The 23,596-nt window shown below is 35.0% G+C and overlaps 1 pseudogene; it reads left to right on the forward strand.

The window, feature by feature from the left end:
- Positions 1–20,332: 20,332 nt before the first annotated feature.
- Positions 20,333–21,880, forward strand: LOC133789844 (fasciclin-like arabinogalactan protein 12; annotated as a pseudogene).
- The last annotated feature ends 1,716 nt before the right edge of the window (positions 21,881–23,596 follow it).

Raw genomic sequence — 23,596 nt, forward strand, 5'->3', positions numbered from 1 at the left:
ACATCACTAGAATTATGAAATGGTCGTGAACCTGGTTTACGTCATTATGGAATTTGGTGGTGTCATGTTTTTGACATGAGGAAAATGGTAGAAAGCTAGAACAATGAGCTGAGGGTTTGCTTGTTTGATGGCTATTCTAAAGGTACTCAGGGTGGCCTGTTTCATAGTCCAGTAGACAAGAAAGTGTTTGGCTCTACAAATGCTACTTTTCTGGATAACGACTACATAATGAATTTCTAGTCTCATAGCAAAATAGTATTAGATGGAAAAACGATAAACTATTGTTCCATCCTTACCGATGCAAGTCGATGAAAACAAGGTACATTTAGAAACCACTAATCCAAGTCAGAAAGTTGCGATGCCTCGTCATAGTGGGAGGATTTCTCAGAACCCGATACCTATGATATGGACAGTGAAACCCACAAGTTGGTTGGGGACACAAGTAACAATGATTCGTTGGCCTTTAAATAGACAATGGGTAAGTCTGAAAGGGATTTTTGACTCAAAGCCAAGTACCAGGTAATAAAGTCTAAGTACTCTTAATTTGTCTGAGATCTTGTAGATGTGCCATTGGACTTTAGGCCCATGGGGTGCAAGAGGATCTATAAGAAGAAAAGAGCAGCTGATAGAAAGGTCGAGACATTAAAGGCTTGACTCGTGGCAGAGAGAGAAATTTGACTTAGAGAAAACTTTTTCTCCGGTAGCCATGTTAAAATTCATTTAGTATACTCTTATCCATAGCCACAACTCTTGATTAAAAGATAAGGCAAATGGACATCAAAGAAGCATTTTTAATGGCTATCTTGATGAGACAATTAATATGCATCAATCAGAAGGATTTAAAGTAGTTAGACAAGAAATTCGGCAAGCTAAGTAAGTCAATCTATGGACTTAAACAAGCTTCGTGCTCCTGGAACTTAAGGTTAAATGGAAACATTAAGACTTGCGTTTTTGAACAAAATGTAATTGACCCTTGTGTTTGACAACTTAAGGAAAAAGACATTGTGGTGTTTTGAATCCTTTATGTAGATGATATCTTATTCATTGGAAACAATGTCAAGAAATTATCAAACATAAAGAACTGGCTAGAAACGAAATTCCAGATTTCGTTATAGCAAGTCGTGTTCTTGGTATCCAAAACATCAAGGAAATAAATAACTGAACTTTAGCTCTAACTCAAGCGACCTACTTTAGTGAGGTGCTTGGTCATTACTCTGTAACAAATTTCGAGAAAGGATGTTTAGTGTCTTCACATGGAATTTATTTTTCTAAGCAGTAGTCTCCACAGACTCCTCAAGAGAAAGAAAAGATGTAATGAATTCCTTATGCATTTGAAATTAGAAGTCTAATGCATGCTATGTTGTGTGTTGTGATCAAAGATCTTCTATGCAGTGGGAGTGGTGATCAAGTGTAAGTAAAACCTTTGAAATAAACAATAGATGGAAGTCGGTATCTTTGATGGACTAGAGACTATATGTAAGTCTTTCCAGGTGGATCTTCGTACCTGTTAGGCTACACATATTTAGATTTTAGACTAATGTTGATGACAAGAAGTCTACTTCTGAAAAATGTGTTTACTCTTGGGGGTGGAGCTATGATTTGGAGAAGCGTTAAGCTATCTGCCATTTTAGAATCCACTTTGGAGGCTGAGTACATAGCTGCGTCTATGGCGGCTAAGGAAATAGTCTGGCTAAGAAAGTTCTATACGGATCTTGGTGCTATTCCAGAAATGGATAAACCACTCATTTTTTCTAGTGATAGTAATGAGGCAATAGCGAATTCGAAAGAACCTCGAAGCTACAAAAGAGCAAAGCATATAGAGAGAAAGTACCACATTATCGAGGATGTGTGGCAAAGGTGTGAAGTGAAGGTGATGAAGATAGCATTGTAAGGCAATCTTTCATATCCCTTTACAAAGATATAAGCAGACAACATAATTGTAAAGCATGTAGAATGCATGGTTTTGAGAAACATGTCCCATTTGTTTTAAAAGGGAAAGTGGGAGTTTGTTGGGTTTTATGCCCTTATAAAACCATGTCGGACATGTAGCACGATTTCATATTATCAATAAAAGTAGTAGAAATCATTTAGTTTGACAACCGTGTTGCTTGCTTGTTTTATTACATGATTATTGAAATAATACAAACATTTATAAAATCCCGAACATATGGATAGTTACAATTATAGTGACTAGGTCACGGTGGATTATAGTTGTAATTATATGTTCAAAAGAACGAGTCCTAAGATTAGATCAGTGCATTGGATTTTCACTGATTAGGCAATCTACGATATGATCTACTTACACATTTAGGGTGTGATGTCTTGTCCAAGGCATCGACCAAGTAGATAAGATCGGATGTATTTAGTTACATCGGACTAGGACCGATATTGATTATTGATTGATAAATAAGTATCGTTGTTATCAAATCTAATCAATGTCACAATGTTGACCATATATTAAGTCAATCTTAATTCTGAGTGATAATATTCTACTAATTATATTATTTAAATCTTTTGACTTGTTCGTTACCAGCTTACCCTACGGTCTAGCCCATACTTACATCTTGGAGATTTAGTAATGAAATTGAGTGGGAGTATTATTCATAGATATGAAATCTATAACTTCTGTATGAGAAGTGAAAATATGATTTCCTTAATTGCTTTGTTCAAAAGGTTAAATGATTGAGATCTCATTTCTGTGATTAAGTTCACGGAAATATCATTTATAAGGAACTTAGTGGGAGTTAAGGATAAAATACTGATGAAGGGTAAAACGGTAATTTTCACCCAGCTTGTTAGTAAGTCATCGATAGAGGATTGACTAACTGTAATGGTTATAACAATGGATAACGTATTTATGGTTTGGAAAATACGTTCTATGAATTTAAGAGTTCAATTCCAAGTCTATAGTGGAGTCACGAGGAATTAATAAGGTAGTGAAATTATTCGTAAATAAATTCATGGTAACTTATTGGAGCTTGATTTCATGGATCCATGGTCCCCGCATCACCTTTGAGTAAATCATCTAGAATGTCTCAATTAATTGATTTAATTATCAATTAGGAATTTTTTAAAGTTGACTAGGTCAATTTTGGAAAATTTATAGAGATATGAGATTTAGAGAATAAAAGAGAATCTTTGGGTAAATTTATTAATATTGATAAATTGGTGTCAATATAAATAAATAAAAATTAAATCAAGTTTCAAATTATAATTAGTTGATTTGAATAAGGATTTAGTTAATTAATTAAAATAAATAAATAAATAAAAGGTTTTGAATTTAGGCTCAATTGGGATTTAAATTCAAAATAAAAGTATTGGGCCCAAGTCCATTTGTGGGAGCCCAAGGCTTTTATCTTTTTGTTTATTATTTTAATTAATTCAAAATTCAAAATTTAAATTTAAATAAAGCCCAATAAGTTGTCTATATAAGGAATATGATATCTAGGGTTTTCATAAGTCAGTCTCAGTTGATTTGGGTAAGTGAAAACCTAGACACTCTAATCCTTTCTAAGCCACAATATCTTCTTCTTTTCTAGATCTCTGTCTCATGTGTTGAGAACCAGCCCGCACTAGTTCTAGGTTGATCAAAGGCTTGGTGAGGAAGACTGTGTTGCTGATCTAGTTCAATCTCTTGATAATACTCTGCTACAAAAAGGAATCAAGAGTTAGAGAGATTGAAGGAAGGAGTGGTTCCAGTTCCGCTGCGTATTCGTAAGTTTCTACATCATTGTGTTTATGTTAATTTACGAATCTAATGTTCATATGGATGTCGTGTTATTCTATGTTTCTATTATGTGTTTGGAAAAATAATAGGAAGCATGCATCTAGATTTAAATTTTAAGATCCTACACTAGGTGCTTCCACAAGATCCTAGACGGAATTTTAGTACATGGACTCCATTTCCTGTTTCATGGCTTCGAGCCATAGTTCATTTTCATGATTTTCCATTGCCTGTTTGAAAGACAACGGATCATCGTCACCAGTGTATCCAACAACCATATTTGTTTCACCATCCAAACCATAGCGAATTGGACTCCTAGAAACCCTCCCACTACTACGAGTCTCCGTGGCTGTTTGCTCAGGAATAGTGGTACTTTCTTCATTTAAATCGACTTGCATTGGTTGGACATGAAGAGTGGGAATTTCATCTTCAACTCGTGTTGATGACGATGGAACATTGGTTGGAGTAAATTTTTTAACCATCTCCTATAAAACTACTTTGCTGCATGGTTTGAAGTTTTGGACATAGTCATTTTCCATAAAAGTAGCATTCGTAGAAGTAAACACTTTCTTTTCTGAATGACTATAGAAAATTCCACCTCGAGTACCTTTACGATAGCCAAAAAACATGCAAACTTCAGTTCACGTTTCTAGCTTTCTTTCCTTTTTCCTCAAGAAGTAAGCGGAACACCCCCAGATTCTATAATGGCATAAACTAGGTTCACGACCATTCCAGCAGTTTAAAGGTGTTTTGGGGATTGATTTAGACGACACGACATTGAGAATGTCATTCGCAGTTTCAATTGCATGTCCCCAGAACGAAGTTGGTAGAGTTGAGTAACTAAGCAAGCATCTAACCATTTCCAATAAAGTTCTGTTTCGTCATTCTGCCACACCATTTTGTTGTGCAGTACCTGGGGCAGTAAGTTGTGATAAAATCCCAAGTTCAATTAAATGATCTTGGAACTGCATATTCAAATATTCTCTACCCCTATCAGATCACAAGATCTTTAACGTTTTACCTAATTGGTTCTGATTTCCTATGCATTAGGTAAAGACATGAGTATCTAGAGTAATCTTCAATGAAAGTGATGAAATACTCAAAACCACCCCTGGCTTGTACATTCAAAGGTCCACAAACATCTAAATGAACAAGTCCAAGTGGTTCTTTGGCCCTATCACCCTTTGTAGAAAATGGACGCTTGATCAGTTTCCCATCTTGGCAAGATTCACAGACAAATAATTCACCTAAGGTGAGTTCCCTCAAAGGCCCATCCTTTGTAAGTCATTGAATCCTATCATAGCAAATGTGACCTAGTCTCAAGTGCCATAAATACGTCATATTATCGTTATCAGTCTTTTAACGTTTATTGGCCCTAGGTTTAGTTACTTTGAATAAATCATTGTTAAGAGCGAGGGGTTCATTAGGTCGCAGAATATAAAGCCCATTTTCCAAACATGCAATACACAATTGTGATCCATTCAAAGAAATAGATATATTAGAACTTGTGAAAGTCATAACAAATTGTTCTAATTGCAACATGGAAACTGAAATTAAATTTCTACTAACATCCGGAATAAAAAATACATCATTTAAAATTAAAAATTTATTTCCGAACTTCAGACGAGCTCTTCCTCTAGCTTGGACTGCAACGAACGCTCTGTTCCCAACTCTAAGCTTTAAGCCGCCTTCGTCCACTTCCTCCCACGATTCAAGAAGTTGTAAAGAGTTGCAAACATGGTTGGTAGATCCAAAATCAATAATCCAAACGAATTTATCGTTCTCTAAAACACATGTTTCTAAGATAAATGAACTATAATCATTACCTTTGTTTTTGCTGCTAGAAAATTGAGGCAATCCTGTTTCCAATGCCCTTTCTCTTTGAAGTGAAAACACTTATCTTTACATTTCTTGTTTTTCTTGTTCTTCCCCTTAGGCGTTTGTGCATTTGGTTGTCCACTCATCTTTGTAGCCTTCGCAGACTTGGGGTTGTCGTTCTGTCCACCTTTCCTCTTGTTTCCAGCTTTCGAAGACAAAGCTTGATTAGCTGCAGCCTTAGCTTGATCAGCAACAATAGTAGTAGTCTTATTTTCTCTTTACTAGGTCCACCCATGATAGGCTCAAAAGTCTAAAGCTCGTTCATGAGTTCCGTCAGAACATAGTTGAGTTGATCACGAACGTGTAGACACAGTGCCATTCGATCATACACGGTGTCATCATGTATGTGCGGAGACGATGCTCATTCTGGGGATTCCTCAATCATGACGAATTCAGAGTTGTCACCAATCAACTCTATGTTGTTATTCTGATTCCACTTAAGGAAGTTTTCTCCAGTGGGTTTCTCCATCGAATGTTGAGAAAGGATAGGAGTAGACACAAACACTACTTAACTTAAAACTACAAATTATCAATAAAATAGAAATCAATCACATTTGCTCAATAAAACTTCTATTCACAAAAATTCAAGAAATAGCACAACATATACCAAAAATATGTAAGATATGAGGAAAAAAAATACCAAAAACACCACAATGTGTAAGTAGATCATATCATATATTGGCAAGTCGGTGTAAATCCTGTGCACTGACTAATCTTAGGACTAACATATTTTGAACATATAATCATATTTATATTCCACTGTGATTACATCACTATAAATACGATCAGTGTAAAGGGCTACCATCAGTGTAAGAGTTATAGCCTCCATTATCGTTACAATTTGAAAAAGGCTACAATTGCAAAACATGGGCAATAACCCTAGCTTTAAAAGGCCAAAAAGAAACGCCAAATTGATTACACACGCACACACATATGTCTGTTGACTAGACTGTGTAAGAATGTTGTAAAACTCATACATATAATGAATTGATTAAAATATTTTTTGAGATTGGTATATTCTTTTTCGAATTATGGTCACTTAGTATTTTAATTATAATTCATTATTCTAATTTTTGAAAAAAATGGTTGTCTTGTTTCTCTTTAATAGGACTTGACATTTATATGGACACATATGGTATGACAATTTATCTTTTTATTTACAGAATATTTTATTTAAAAATAATAAAATCTTTTTTTGACCGAGTACTAAAGAAAAATTCAAGTATGAAAAATAATTGATGCAATTTATTTGTTTTGTCTCATTATATTCAAAATCATGGAAAAAGTTTCCAATTTTGAGGTGTGAAAGAATTTTTTAAAAAATGAGATATTTTGGCATTTATCACATTAAATTAAGTTACCCATTTTTGGTTACCCATTTTCGAACTTGCCTCATATGTGCACCGAATTCTCTATATGTTCGGATTCATCTTGGTTGTTTAATTCTAAGTGTTTTCTTGTTTTTTCTTTCTCGCTCACTTGTACCCAATTTGTTTAGGTTTTTGTTCTTTGTATGTCTCCGTTTGTTTCTCTTATAGCATCCATGAAGACCCGAGGCCGTGGTTCCACCACCAAAGCTAGAAAGGTCAAAGACATTAATTTGGTTGTTTCTAGGTCTAGCAATGTCGAGTTTGACACCCCTGCTATCCTGATTGCTCTCGCTTCTGTCCAGACAGGAATTGCAAGTCTCTTCGAGCGGTTCACTAACATGGAGGATACTCAGCGCCAAACTCTTGCTTCGTTGGCGATCATCAATGCATCTACCATTCCAACTCTATGATGGTTACTGTTCCTTTCGATCTATTTTTATTTGCTTTTGATAAATGTAAAAGAACACTAAAAGTGTCCTTCTTTTTGGTTTCGTTTTGTTTGTTCTTTGGCAATGAGGGGGAGAGAGAGTAACTCTATTTTTGGTGCTTTGCTTATGTTGTTTAACTTGTAGTTGCTCATTGTTTTTGTTAATTGTTTTAGTATTGTGCTTTGGTTATTTTTGGCAGGGGGAGTCATTTTGTGACTATTGTGAATTTAAGCACTCACTTGTTTTATGTAGGGATCTTTTAAAAAATAAATATGCCTTGTCTATAAAATTTGCAAAGGGGGAGATTGTAAATCCTAAAATTAGCATATTTTAAAGAAATATCTTTTTATTTAAAAGATAATTTTTATTTTCCCTTTATTGTAGGTTTCGAAATATTACTTTCTCATTATTGTAATTTTTGGAATGTTACTTTCCCATTATTGTGATATTAAGTTTCATATTATTCCTTATTTAGCATAATTTTATCACAATATGATTATAAAGTGAAAATGTATCTTGTTTATATAAAGCAAATATTCTGTACTTACTCAAAGTCATTTCTGGAATATTTGTCTTTAATTTTTTCGTGCAGCTCAAGATAATAAAATTTAGGAAATTGAATCTTTGATGTAATTAATCATTATTTCTATCTTGAGAAATATTATCTGACACAGGTATTAGTTGTCCCCATCAAAATCGCATCTGTTGGATTTGAATCTTCTAAAAAAGGAAATTCTTCATCAATCAAGAATATCTTCAAATATTCTTGCTTTTATTAGGAAATTCTTTCTCAGCCTTTATGAACACGAAATGGACTCTATAAATAGGCTTCTAAAGCATTGAGAAAAAAGTGAACTCATTGGTGCATAATTTGTGAGTCTATTGTAATAATTGTGAGAGTTCCTTATTTGTATTCAAGATCATAGTATTCACGTGATCTTGAAGAAAAATGAGTGTTTAGTTTTTGTGGTGAGTTTATACCATGTTCATGAGTGAATACACAATGTAATTTGAACACAACTTTTATAGTCTTCGGGAGAGGATTTTTACAAGCCTTGTGTCGGGAGGATGCAAGAACTCGCTGGCCATTGAAGGGAGTTCAAATGGTTAAGTGTTTCAATCAGAATCAGATTAGTGAAGAGAAGTACAATAAAGTTGCGGCAAATCTCAAGAGGGAGTCTTGTTTTGTTTCAGTCAATATTTTGTACTTGTGATTCTTTATTAATTGATTCTATTCTCTGGGCGTGGCCCCAAGGAGTAGGTTATCGGAAAAGATTTCTGAACCTCGTAAAAATTCGTTGTGTTATTTTTTTTTTTGCACTGTCCTTTTATTGTGTTTTGTTTCTGTAGTGACAAGTTCGGATTCTGTCCCGACAGAACTGAAATCTGTTTAAACATTTAATTACCATTCCGCACTTTAATTATTTCACATGGTTTAATTAATTTGGTAATTACTAAAAATAGAATTTCAAATATATTTATATACAACATATAAATACAAAAAATCACGAACATAAACTTTCACCTCTTGAAGCCTATAAAGTGTCCTTGAGTCTTTTCGTATTATTAACGATCTTCCTATCCAATGCTTTGAGCACTCAAAGCAAGATCTTTCGGAGTGTTCTCTACACTTCAAGATGTGTGTGAGGACATAGAGAACATGGGTTTGTATTTTAGGAAACACAAGTATTATCAACACATGAGAACTTGGATTATGGTCTAAGAATGGCTAGAATAAAGAAGAAGAAGAAAGAGTTTGGTCTGACAAAAACTTTGAGAACTATTCTGAATTGTCCCCGTACTGTTTTGTGTTTTCTTTCTATGTTAGTTTTTCTCCATATTCTCTTCTTCTTCTTCTATATCATATATATAGAGATATATTCCTATTACCTTATTATTCCTAATAATAATAGTAATATTATAAAATATCATAATGATGATAGAATTTGATTTAGGTAAATATCTAACTTACCGAATTTGAAAAAACTATTTTCAAATTATTAAATAATTAAATAAATAAATAAAATAACGCAGACACAATATCTTTATATGTGGTACTGCTATTCCCTTTTCAGATATTTTGTATTTTTCTTTTATATGATTATTTAATTAAAATCAATCTCCCACAAAATAAGGTATTAATTTTTTTATGGAAAATATGACAAACATATTTCAAAATTTAAATTTTAAATTCAAAATTCAAATTAATGATCATCATTATCATCATCTTTTAAAATTCAATAAGTCAAAAAACTATTTTTGACATACCAATTTTATTTTCTCCCACTCAAATAAAATAATGAATTTCAAAAATAATTTATTTATTTATATTTATGAAATTTGAAATTTTATATATTTAAATTAATAAATATATTTTCGAAAATTAATAATTAATTCCAGATTAATTATTCAACCTCAATTATCGTATAATTACATACTTGACCCGAAGAATAAAATTATTCTCAAATTCTCAAATTACAGTTATATCATTATATTAACTCATACCTTGATATGGTGTTGATAGAGTCACCCTAGGGATCTATGGACCTATAATATCAAGCTCCAATACATATTACATTATTAATCAAAGCTCTTTGATTAAATAATCATATTTATTAATCTCATGATTACTCCACTAAAAATATGAGATTGAACTCTTGAATAAAGTGTCCATTGATATAATCATTGCATACAGCATTAATCCTCGATTAATGACTCATAATTAAAAGGAATTAAATTTACTGTTTTACGCTTTTAGCTATATCTTGTTCCTAGAGTACCATTGACTTTACTAGTGAAGGTTATATCACAACAATTTTGTGATGTGAGCGCTCATAACCTTTTCAGTTCCAAAAGCTGACCCAATAGGGAACCATTATTCAATCTATAAGAATGTATAAATTCCATATCTGTTAAACTAGTCCCCAACCATATTCATCATTGAGTCCCCAAAACAATTGTTCTTAGCATGATCATTATGAAAAACCTTAACTACACAAAATATCCAATTTAAAATTTTTTTTTTTTTGCGAAAAAATGCCGCGCGCGGGTTCCGGCACCGACGCCGTATGGACGTCTGTACGGATCCGTACGACGTCCGTACGCCTGGGTCCCGGCGGCGGCTCCATGCGTGCCCAGCACACACACTACAAAAAGCAGTCCAAATTTTTTTTAAAAAAAAATTAAAATCTGTGCAGTTTTTAAATCCAAAACAAGAAAAAAAAAAACAACCAAATTATTGCTAAATTTACATAAGAAAACATAACACATACACCAATAACATGTACCATCCAATTAACACCTAACATATCAATCAATTTCATACATATTCATTCATGAAAATAAACTAGCAACCTATGGCTACATAGCTAAAATTTGTATTTTTCCATCAGAGTGGCCACTGGTTGTATATAACTTTTGAGAATTGTAAATTGTCTTTTAAACCCTGTTTTTGGGATCCCGCTGACCAAACATCTATTATAGTGAAAATTAACTATTAATGATCAAAATCTTTTAACCCTAACCTGATAATTGACTTTAGGAACACATTTTTATTCAAATGACTTGATTAGCAAGTCTTGCACTATTTCAAATAACAGTGTAACAGTCTTGGTTATCTAGGGCGTTACAGATATATCGCCCTTGTATGTGATATATCGCCCGCCCCATTTTTCCGAGGCTCTGTGGTTTCGTTCGAGCGAAGTCAACATTTTTCTGTATCAACATAGGAAATATATCAACCTCTATAGCTGCGATATATCGGCTTACGCTGATTTATTAAATCACATTTTTGCTCATTTTAAGCACACTTGAAGTTGTTTAAACCACTTTGACCGAGTAATACGAGATCCTAACATCTGATGGAAGGTTCTAGACTTCCTAGGTTTATCTTTATTATTTTATTCATCTAAAATCCTTAAAATTCTTAATAAACATACATGTGACAAATGTCACATTCTTAATTATTCTATCTAAAACTTAGGCTATAATAAACAATAGTTCTAGGACCAGCTTCAATAATTAAACCTTATGATAAAATTAATATTTCTAAACTATAGTCTAAACTTATAAACTTCATAATTATCTCTATGAGTTTTCAAATAATTCCCAGCTTGAACCAATAACCACGAAAACTAAAATACTATAGCATAAGATACTACGATCTAACTAAGTAAAATTCTGAGGCGCTACAAGTTCCCAGTGGGAACCGAGCAGGGGATCGGGCACCTCTGAGGTCCTCTCGGAGCACTCGAAGTGGGTGCTGAGACAGAAGCCATAGGTCTCGACCTGAGCACCGGGGTGAACGTGAGGCCCCACAAGAGGCTCATCATGGACATAGAGCACCTCAGCCATCTGGAAGTCGTATGTCAAGGTCACAAACAACCGGGTTGAGGGTTCAAGTAGAGAACCCACCTCGTAATAATTGAGTCGCGCAGCAACAACAGCCAGAGAGGAATGTAAGCTTCCTTAGTGGAATTTAGGACTACAGCCGTTCGATGAGTGTGTATAACACCGAGCCCATAAATAATGAAAATTGCGAGAATAATTATCCTGATCTTCAAGATCATCTAAATCAAAAGCAGGAGAAATCTAGTCTGCCAAACCCGGACTTACGGACACACTTAAACAACTGGAGAGAGCCTTTCCAGCTAGTATATGAGAATCAATATTACCCTATACTGAGGGAAGGAACTGGAGTTCCTACGAACAATAACCAACTACCACTAGTGCAAGATCCCCCTCTGGTGGATTCGGTCAAAGAAAGGATCTACCAGCTTGAAGAGGCATTCAGGCTTCTTCAAGAAGGAAAAAATAAGGACAAGGCTTACGATTCTAATATAGAGCTCGAGCCTTTCGCTTCCCATATCTAAAATACCCCATTTCCTCATGGATTTAAAATACCCAATGTTGCACACTGCAATGGGACTTCCGACCTAAGTACCCACATGAGCACGTTTAAAACAGTAATGCGAGCCAAAAATGTCTGATATGAGCTAAGATGTATGCTATTTCCAATCACACTCACTGGACCTATGAAAAACTTGTTTGACAAGTTCTGGAGACAATCGATCTCATCATGGGAACAACTATCTCAGAAATTCAAGAAGAAATTCCAAGCCATGAAAAGTATCAAGCCCAAGGCCTCAACATTGAATAATGTTAGGCAGTAACCAAGTGAGTCATTAAAAAGTTACCTGGTGAGATTCCATGTAGAAGTGGCACAAGCTCGAAATGACGATGACAGTGGTCATCTCATGGAAGTACGAGCTGGAGTATTGCAAAGGAGTCCTTTTTGGGACGAAATTCATAGAAAACTTGCAAGGATGATAACCGAGTTCAATACCCGGGCTCAGAGGTTTGTCAATGTAGAAGAGGCGAGGTCAACACACAAGCTGACTCCTCAGCCCTTAATATCTATAACAATAAATGTTAACTCAGCCAATACCTCGGCTATGGCCTCCACGTCGTGACCCTCAAGAAATAACCCTTCCAAGAGAAAAAAGAATGAAGGGAATACCTCGGACTCTGATGGGGGTGAGAAGAAAAAAGGAGAAAAATACTTCTTCATTTACACAGTTTATATTGAGCTCACAGATACTCGGGAGAACATTTTTGTTGCAAATGAAAATCAGGTTCCTTTTAGACGACCTAATCCGATGCGAAACTAGAAGTCCAAGAGGGATGCCAACAAATTTTGTAGATTTCATAGGGACATTGGTCACACCACTGATGAATGCAGACAGTTAAAGGACGAGATTGAAGGTCTGATCTCAAGAGGATATTTCAGGCAGCATGTCCGAAATAGAAATCCGGCCCAAGCCTCGCTTGGATAGAAGGCAGCTCCTATACAGCCTGTCCAACAAACTACGGCCCCACATGCAAGGGAGGATAGTCGACCTCCCCCAATCAATGGAGAAGATGTAATAACCATTGCAAGGGGACCGCATATCATGGGGTGGGGTAGAAATACCAAAGAGACATGTTAATGAGCTCACAGGGGATGGATCTCCCTATGATCCTAAACCCCGAGCTTCAAAAAAAAAAAAGGGTTGAGTCCCAACCCATTACATTCACCAAAGAAGATGCCTCACATGTCCAATTCCCCCATAATGACCCTTTGGTGATTACCTTTCAGCTTGCAAATAAAAGGGTGCATCGAGTCATGATCGATAACGGGAGCTCGACCAACATCCTCTATAAGGCCACTTTGGAAAAAATGGGACTCTTCGTTCAAAACCTAAAAGCCTGTGCAACAATGTTGTACTAGTTTTCAGGAGAAGGAATAGCCAGTACGGGATCTATCGAGCTCCCGATAACCTTGGCAAGCTATCCGGTCTCAATAACCTAGATAATGGAGTTTATCATAGTAGACACCCCATCTGCCTACATTGTACTGCTCGGGAGACCCGCCTTGATTGGCCTGGGGGAAATTGCATTTGTGAGGCACCTGGCTATAAATTTCTTAACCCCTAGTGGAATTGGAATGCTAAAAGCAGACCAACTGGCCGCTTGAAAATGCTACAACATCTAGATGAGGGGAAAGAACCAAACAAGTGCACATGAAATTGCTGTCATCTAGGAGATAAGCGAGACAATGTACAAGGTCGAAGAAGAGATCGATCCCAGGATAGATGAGGACAGGGCCAATTAAAGAGCTCGAAGACATTGAGCTCGATGATAAGGACACCACTAGGGTGGTAAAAGTAGGGAATAACCTTCCAAAGGATGCGAGAAAGTAATTAATCCCCTTCCTGAGGGAAAACTAGGATGTGTTCACATGGTCGCACTCGGATATGATTAGGATCAACCCAAACATTTTAAGCCATGCACTGAACGTTGACAAAAGCTTCCCACCTAAGAAACAAAAAAGGAGGCTCCTAGATGACGAGAGGAAGAAAGTATTGAAAGAGGAATACAAAAGAAAAAAGGAAAATCAGTTTATCAAAGATGATTTCTATCCAGATTGGATAGCAAATCCAGTGTTAGTTCCAAAGCCCAATGGCAAGTAGCGAACTTGCATTGACTATTCAGACCTCAACAAGGCGTGTCCAAAGGATTGCTTCCCCTACCTCGAATTGATCAGCTCGTGGATGCTACCATGGGTCACGGCATCATGTCGTTCATGGACGCATATTCTGGATATAACTAGATATCCATGCGTGTACCCAATCAAGAACATATGAGATTCATGACCGATAAAGGTATATACTGCTATAATGTGATTCCCTCCAGACTCAAGAATGTCAGAGCCACATATCAAAGATTGGTAAATAGGATGTTTGCCGAAAAAATATGGAACAACATGGAAGTATATGTGGGCGATATGCTGGATAAGTCCAAACACAATTGTAACCATGTTGGCGATCTCGCAGAATGCTTTGCTATACTCCGAAAGTACAACATGAGACTTAACCCACAAAAGTGCTCGTTCTGAGTATCTTCGGGAAAGTTTCTGGGATTCGTAGTAAACGCTTGGGGCATAGAGGAAAACTCGGATAAGATAAAGGCGCTAATTGATATGCCTTTGCCCCGAAAGCATAAAGTCATCTAGAGTTTAACTAGACAAATGACAACCTTAAGTAGGTTCATATCAAAATCTATAGATAGATGCCTTTCGTTCTTCAAACTTATGGTGGGAGGCAAGAAATTTGAATGGTCAAATGAGTGCGAGCTCGCTGAACCAACAATCTTATCCAAACCAGTCACAGGGGAGATATTGTATTACCTCGCTACAACCGAGCATGCAATTAGCGCAGTACTCGTTTGATAGGAAAAGAAAGTACAAAAACCTATTTATTATGTCAGTAAAAGGTTACTGGGGGTAGAGTTGAGATATCCATTAATGGAAAAGCTAGGCTTGTGCTTTATACATGCATCTCAAAAACTTCGACCTTACTTCCAGGCGCATCCTGTACACGTATTGACTGATCAAACATTGAGAAATGTGTTGTCAAAACCTGAAGCATCTAGGAGACTATTAAAATGGGCAGTCGAACTTGGACAGTTTGAGATCACATACCACCCGCGAATGACGATCAAAGGACAAGCCTAAGTGGATTTCATAGTTGAATGCACAAGAATCATCTACGAGGTAGTCATAGCCCCAACCCGCGTGCTATGGAGACTTTACGTCGATAGTTCTTCGAATTAGAACAGATCTAGTGCAGGAATTATCTTAATCACTCCGACAAGATTTTTTTTTTCACTCAGGCTTACGGTTTGGCTTGGAGGAGTCAAATAACGAGGGTGAATACGAAGCACTATTAGCAGGGCTTCAGATAGCTTCCGAGCTTAAAGCATAAGCCATCCATTGCTATAGTGATTCCCAGTTATTTGTCTATAAGGATATAGGTGAATACCAGGCTCGTGGAATCAAAATGGCCGCATACTTTTAGAAGTTCAAAGCAGCAGTCGGGCAATTCGAGTTTCACGCTATTGAACAAGTTCGGCGAGAGCAAAATTCTAATGCAGATACTTTGGTTTGACTCGCCACAACCAAGGAAACCGATACTCTCAATGTAAAGCTAGTCGAATTTCTACCAGTACCGAACAAAGTCAAGCCTAAAGAAGATGACGTCAACATGATAGACTCGCAGCCTACTTGGATGACTCCCATTATAGACTACCTCAAAACCGGGAGCTTCCTAACAGATTGAAATGAGGCAAGAAAACTTATGTACAAGATACTAAGGTACACTGTCTTGGAGGGTAAATTGTACAGAAGGGGATATTCTATGCAATTGTTAAGTTGTGTAACTCCACTCGAAGCAAGAACTTTTTTAGAAGAAATCCATGAAGGATTTTGTAGAGACCATACTCGGGGGCATAAGCTATCAAAAAAAGATCATTAGGCAATGATACTTTTGGCCCACACTTAAAGCAGAATCGTTCAAGTATGTCAAGTGCTGTGACAAGTGTCAATGATTCGCTTTGATCCCCGCGAGCACCACCAACCGAGCTCAGCATGATGATCTCCCCATGGCCATTCACGGTATGGGGAATCGACCTCATGGATCCCTACCAATAGGGAAAATGGGAGTAAAATATGTCATAGTCGTTGTTGATTACTTCACTAAGTGGACTGAGGCCGAACCTTTGGCCACTATCACCTTGAAGAAATTCTTGGACTTCGTGTTAAAAAGTATAATCTGAAAAATGGGGTACCAAGGAAAATAGTATCAGACAACAGAACCCAGTTCGATAGCGAACTGTTTGCACAGTTCTACGAAAAGAATAGGATAACCAAGAGTTTTTCCTTAGTAGCCCGTCCATAAGAAAATGGCTAGGTCGAAGCTATGAATAAGACTCTGAAGAGCTCCATTAACAAAAGGCTTGAAGAGGCTAAGGAAAAATGGCCAAAATAATTACCACAAGTCCTATGGGCTTATAGGACAACAACTCAAAACTCAACAGGCAGCACCCCCTTCTTTCTAGCATACGTATGCGACTATGTTGCCCATTGAGGTCAAAATCCCAACAATCTGACGTGAAGCATACCACCAGACCTCAAACCAGTCCCAGCTCGAAGAAACTCTAGACCTAATTGAAGAAAAATGAGACGAAGCCCAACTGAAAAACTTCACATACCAACAAAGGGATACAAGGTATGTCAATAAGAAGGTTCGAGGTAGACACTTGGATTGGGAGATCTGGTGCTTAGGTGCATGTTTTTGGCCACACGAGAATCCTCAGCAGGTATGCTCGGGCCTAATTGGGAGGGACCCTACAAAATTGAATCCATTATTCGACATAGTGTTTATAAACTAGCGAGATTAAATGGAGAATTGGTCCCACGAGCTTGGAACGGTGAACATCTACAACCTTATTACCAATAATGTAGGAATGATGTTTATATAGTTGTAACCAAGCATGTACTTAATTCTTGCTTTTCATTAATAAAGCACATATTTTTATTCCAGTTTTATAATTTTATCGTTAAATTCTTTTGCAAGCTCTCAAAATCCAATAACCTAAGACTACAATCATAGGATATTAAGGGGGCATACGTGGTATAAAATAATACCACAAGCTCAAAAATATAAAATCAATAAAAATAAAGTCAATAGCAATGTATGGATTATTAACCAAGCACGAATTAAACAATAGCAGTGTATGGATTATCAACCAAGCACGAATTAAACAATAGCAGTGTATGGATTATCAACCAAACATGAAGTAAACAATAACGATGTATGGATCATTGAACAAACTCGAATTAAATAATTCTAGAACAAACCAGGAAACTCTAATCGACATGATTAAATGTTGGAATTCTAGACAAACCAACGAAATTCATGAGTCGAGACTGAGCTAGAATCTTTTTGCAAACAAGTTTCGATCTTCCAACCTCGAGACCATACTTGAGGATGAAGAAAAGTTACTATAGTTAAGCAAGAAATAACTAGAATAACGAGGTTACACACCAATAAGTATTTTCTAACAAAAATACATGGTAAAAGTAACATTCGACCTTGATATTAACAAAGTCAAAAAAGTGCAATCGAATGATCTATGTTTGACTACATGGAAGCTCGAGCTTAAGCACGACAGTATTTGTATAGATAAACAAATATAAAAGCAAGTACTTTGTAGTATGCTCGAAATATTTCGAACTAGAAATATGACGTGCGCTACAAAGGAAATTGCTTCTCCAATTTTGTAATGTCTCTTCATTGAGATATTGAATATTTAAGAATTATTGTCACTAAATAATTCTTAAATACTTTTCATTTGACCACAGTTTAGACTCCAAGTCTTATGGGTCAATATATCATTCTATACTTTTTGAATCCACCTTGATCCATTTTTTTCATGCAATAGCAAGACACAACCACTAAAAGATATAACCTCCATAGGTTCATATTTTCTTATCTCATAAAATGAGATGCTCATCTCTTAAATAAGAAAATTAAAATCTCAAATAATTCTTTTATCAATATCTCACAAATATTTGCATGATTATATTTTAATATAATTTCACATAATTGTCAACACACATATGACTTCATGTTTCTATTGATTCACAAAATTAATGTATTTATACATGTCATATAAAGCTCATAAAATTGTCATTCTAATAATTTTCCATTATAACAAAATAAGACAATTATATAACATGCTAGCACATAACCCAGTAATCCACTAGAGATTATTTACACAATATGTTAATTAATCACATATAGCAAAAGCTCAAGATGTTTAATTATCTTCTAATCTAACCACTATATTTGCAAAAGCAAAGGAGATTAGAAAACAATAAACCTCATTTGTAAAAAAGTTATTCTTTTTTCTATCACTATATGAAAGCCATTAGATCTTCTAAGAAAAATCAAAGAAAAACATTACATCATATTACCACTTTCAAAGTTGGATCCTCACAAGATCTCTATTGTTTCTCCTTCCATTGAAAAGGAAAGAATTAAGCTTTCGAATGTAAGAGAATATATTATATTCAATGGAAAATATAGAAACTAAGATTAATTACAACTCTAAGCAAGAAAATACAACTGAACAATAAGATTGATTAAATAAAGTACAAGTAAATAGAAAGGTTGTAGAGGAAGAACATTAGAAACTCAAAGCAATAATAATCCAAGTAAAATAAGAACAAGAATGAACACAAACTCTCACACAACCAAAGTGTAGAGTAGTGGAGATCATCAACATGAACAATGTTTAAAACCTTTGTCCAAAAGCTTATCTCCCATATTCTATAAGCACTAAGGGATCACCAACTTGAAATAGCTCTCTGGAATTATCAAGCATCTATGGTGTATTTTCTGGACAAGTGCTTTGTAGACAGAAAATTGTGTTTTACAAGTGAGCATTAGACTCCTATTTATAAAGTTTGAAATACTCTTTGAATTTCAAATTCCACCAACCTCCATGTGTTACCAATGTTTAATTGGAGGTTTATGGAATTAAAATGAAGATTTTGGAGTTTCTTAGGGTGTCAGAACCGCACAAATTGGGAGTTAATGAAGAAGAAATCATAAAATTGAATTAACTACTCAAAGAGTTTCATGAGACTATATTAAAACATTATAAAAGAAAATTTGTTCAGGTTCATAGTAATAATGTCCATAAAATTACGTAGAAAACACATGAAAATAAAGAGAAGAAAGAAAAACTAGATGTAGATCCAATTTCGCTCTCCTCAATGGCCTCCAAAGATTTTCTGAGATTAGGACTCTTCAATACTCTCAAAAAGTCATAATAAAATGTATTTATAGTGCCCCAACTTTTCTGTGATGAAATACCAAAAATACCCTTCAAAAATATGATTTTTTTCCTCTCTCGATGTTGAGTGAGGTAGCACTACTGTTTTGGTGCGAGGGCAATGGTCGAGAACTTTAGCACTTAAAAGCTTTGCAACGACTAGTGATAGTATTTTAACAATAACTTTCTCAATATAATTAGAATTCGACAGTTCAAAGTGTTTTGGAATGCTAAGAAAAAAATTTACAACTTCTTTTTCAAAGCAATTTTTCAGAAAATTATGGAATAATGGTCCAAATTCAGCTTGTATTATCAAGCATAAACAATGTGTGTTGAGCATCTTCAACGGAATATTTTCTACTCATAATATCTTGGAACTCCACACTCAACACTAAATCCATCATATTCATAATATCTTACACGTTTCTTCTCATTTAACTTCATATTTACTTGACCATTACAACTTGAAATAAAAAGAAAACAAGCACCTAAATATGCACAAACTAAAGTAAAAACACTTCAATAACATTTTAAATTACTCTCTAAAACTAGTTTTATTTACGGGAGAAGAATTTTATTTATTTCAATCTTAGTTAAACAATTGTTGTATTTATTAAATATAATAAAATTTTATAATTTTAGTTTCAAATAATTTTAATATGACATTAAAGCATAATAATCATTAAATATACATTGAAGTTGTCATTGCCGAATTTGACATTTGACATTTTACATTTCCAACTAATATATATTTAGTTGCAAATCTTTTAGACGTCGTTTTTATCACACCATCACCTGATCTAAACTGTATCCTTTTAGAATAGCTCCCTGCTTCCTAATTAACCAACCAGCTAGCTAGCTAACTCATCTTACAACAGCTACCAAGCGAAACAAAGACAGAATACATTTTTAACTAATTTCATTAATTATTCTCAATCTATTTACTACAATTTCTTTTCCTGCCTCTTTGCCCTCTATATATGAACCCAACTATCAAGTCATCAAAAATAAAAGCACATTCTCAATTAACCAACTTCTATAAATATAAATATATATATATGTATATGTATATATACCAATCTTATTACGTACAGTAGTCGAAAACATGATGATGATGAAACAAGCTCTGATCTACTTCTCATTCCTGCTCCTCTGCTTCTACGACTGCGATGGAGCAACACTGGCTCACTCTCCAGCCCAAGCTCCATCAAAACACGTAGCTGAAGTCCCAGGAAAAGCTCAGACCTTAACCCCAACTAAAGCGCCAACAGCACTGCCAGTGTCAGCGGTCGAGCCACCCTCTCAAGTACCACTCGTCCAAGCGCCACCCCACAAAGCCCTTTTCACCCCTACAGACGTTACCAAAATCCTTGAAAAAGCCGGTATCTTCAGTGTCTTCATCCGCCTGCTTAAGAGTACCTCTGTAAGCATCCAGATCGAAAATCAGCTCAATGTATCCAACACCTTGACCATTTTCGCACCAACAAATGGCGCCTTTGCAGCTCTCAAACCTGGTACACTCAACACCCTCTCCACGGAAGACAAAGTCCAGCTAGTCCAATACCACATTCTTCCCTCCGTAGTTTCGCTCCAAAACTTTCAGACTCTCAGCAACCCTGTACGGACACAAGCTAGCAATACCAATGACTACCCTCTAAACGTAATTGTCGAAGGGAGCATTGTTAACATATCTACTGGAATTGTTAACACCACGATTTCTGGTACTGTTTATGAGGATAATCAGCTTGCTATTTACAAGGTCGACAAGGTGTTGCTTCCACTGGGGATTTTCGCTCCCAAACCGAAGACGAAGTAGCTGGCACCTACGCCGACACCAGCGAAGCCTTCCAAAAGCGCTAATTTATCTTCATCTTCGTCTTCGACTTCGTCTTCCCTTCCTTCCGAAGAATCTCTCAGCCCGAATGTGGCGGAAGGGGACAAGTCTAAGGCTCTTGCTCAGACCAATAATGGTGTTATACACATTGGAGTTGTTATGGTTACCCTAATCTCTATGTGGGGTTACTTTTAGTTTTATCTCCATTCTGAAGTTATGTTGTGTCCATGTTTGAGCCATAGTTTCAAGGCTCTTAACAAATGCTTTTTATTTTTTATTTTTTTTAAATGGAAGAGAGAAGAGAGGAACTTTCCTTGGTTTAGAAAACATGTTAATTTTGTAAATTTAAATTCATGATTTAATTTTTAAAGCTATGTATTTCCTTATATATTAACTCTGTTTGGTATTTTCTTTTTAAAAGAGAAAATGAAAAGGAAAATTCATTTGGAAATTAGATTTTGAAGCCCAAAAACTGTTTTATTATTTATTTATTATCTAATATTATCCACGTAATCTATTGCTAAAATGAAAAGCAGCTAAAAATGAAAGAGATCCTTACAATTATCTTAATATGATCTATAATAATAACAAAAATGACATACAAAATTTTATTTACAAAAACACCTTATTACACATCAAAAAATACCCGATTCTAAAATTAATGTACCTAAATTTGAAACTTTATCAAAATCTCAATTTTTCTATTTTTCTAAGATTAAAAAATAACTTTTTAGTTACTTAAAATACTAATAAATTACAAATTAGTTACTTTTTTCACCGCTTTTTATATGGCTTTTTTCAACTTTCTGTTTTTTTTTTTGTTTTTTTTTTCACGGTTTGAGGCCTCTCTCTCTCCACTATACTATTTTTTTATTATTATTTTGTTACATTCTCTCTTATCTTTAATTTCAAAAATCTTTTTGGGTCACACATATGTTAGGCTCAAAAGTGGTACCATCGTGACCTATTCTTCAAAGTGATCATTTTAATATGTGGGAAGCATATATTTTTTGACCGTCGCTGGAGAAGATGACCAAAATAAAAAATAATCTTTTAGTTTCTTTTTGTGTTGACCGAAACATAACTAGATTCTAAACTTGATCAAAATTTAATATACAAAAATTTGTATTCTTATTTTACATTTAAACAATAATGCATTGTATTCATGTTTAGAAAACATGTTAATTTTGTAAGTTTAAATTCATGATTTAATTTTTAACGTTATGTATTTCCTTATAGAGAAACCATTTTCAGCTAGAAAGTTCTTTTTATGTTTTCTTTTTTCTTTTGTTCTCTCATCTCGCAAAGTGAAATAATGAGAAATCATGATAAAGAAGAAGTAAAATAGATAAAATATTAGTACGACAAAATAAGAGAGACCACGCATGCATGATATATTTAGCCAGTATATATTAAATCATCTTAACTATACGTATATAGAAGGTGCCAAATAAAATTTAACAAAAATTATACTAATACATATATAAGGAGCTTCTATAGTAGGTATGCCAATTTAGTGCCTAATGGTAGGGGTGTCTCTTTCTCCGACATGTAGAGAATTATAATTAAAAATTTATTATATGAAGTCGTACATTGTAGTTATAGCGGACATCCCACCAGATTTTGAGAAATTCTGAATAATTTACCATTCCCAAAATAGGATTCAAAATTACAATTGCACGCGTATTTTTTTTATGCACGTGCTTCACTACTAGAAATATAGGTTTTTATTTTGCTTTTTACACATAGAATATAAAAACACTGGAGTAAAAACCTTTCAATAGATTTTTACTTTGGTTTTGGGAATGGTAGTACATAAAAATAGGCTACTATTTCGGTTTCTTAAAAAAAATGAAGTTAAAATTGGAAATAGACAAGGACCATGTTTGGTTTGCACACTATATTGAGACTTTTCACTTCGGTTTTTATGAAAAAATAGAAGTGAAAAGTGGAGCAAAGCAAACGCGGTCCTAAAGGGTATTACAACTCTTTTACTTCGGTTCATAGACAAAAGCTGAAGTAGAAAAGGTAAGAATCGAAGTAAAAGGGTTTTAATACCCTTAATATCTAGCTCACGCCTCATTCATCTCTCTGAAGCAAAAATCTCAAACGTCAAACCCAGAAAGCTTCCATTATTGTCATA

Source organism: Humulus lupulus, chromosome 7, assembly GCF_963169125.1.
Source record: "Humulus lupulus chromosome 7, drHumLupu1.1, whole genome shotgun sequence".
NCBI classification, from domain to species: Eukaryota; Viridiplantae; Streptophyta; class Magnoliopsida; order Rosales; family Cannabaceae; genus Humulus; species Humulus lupulus.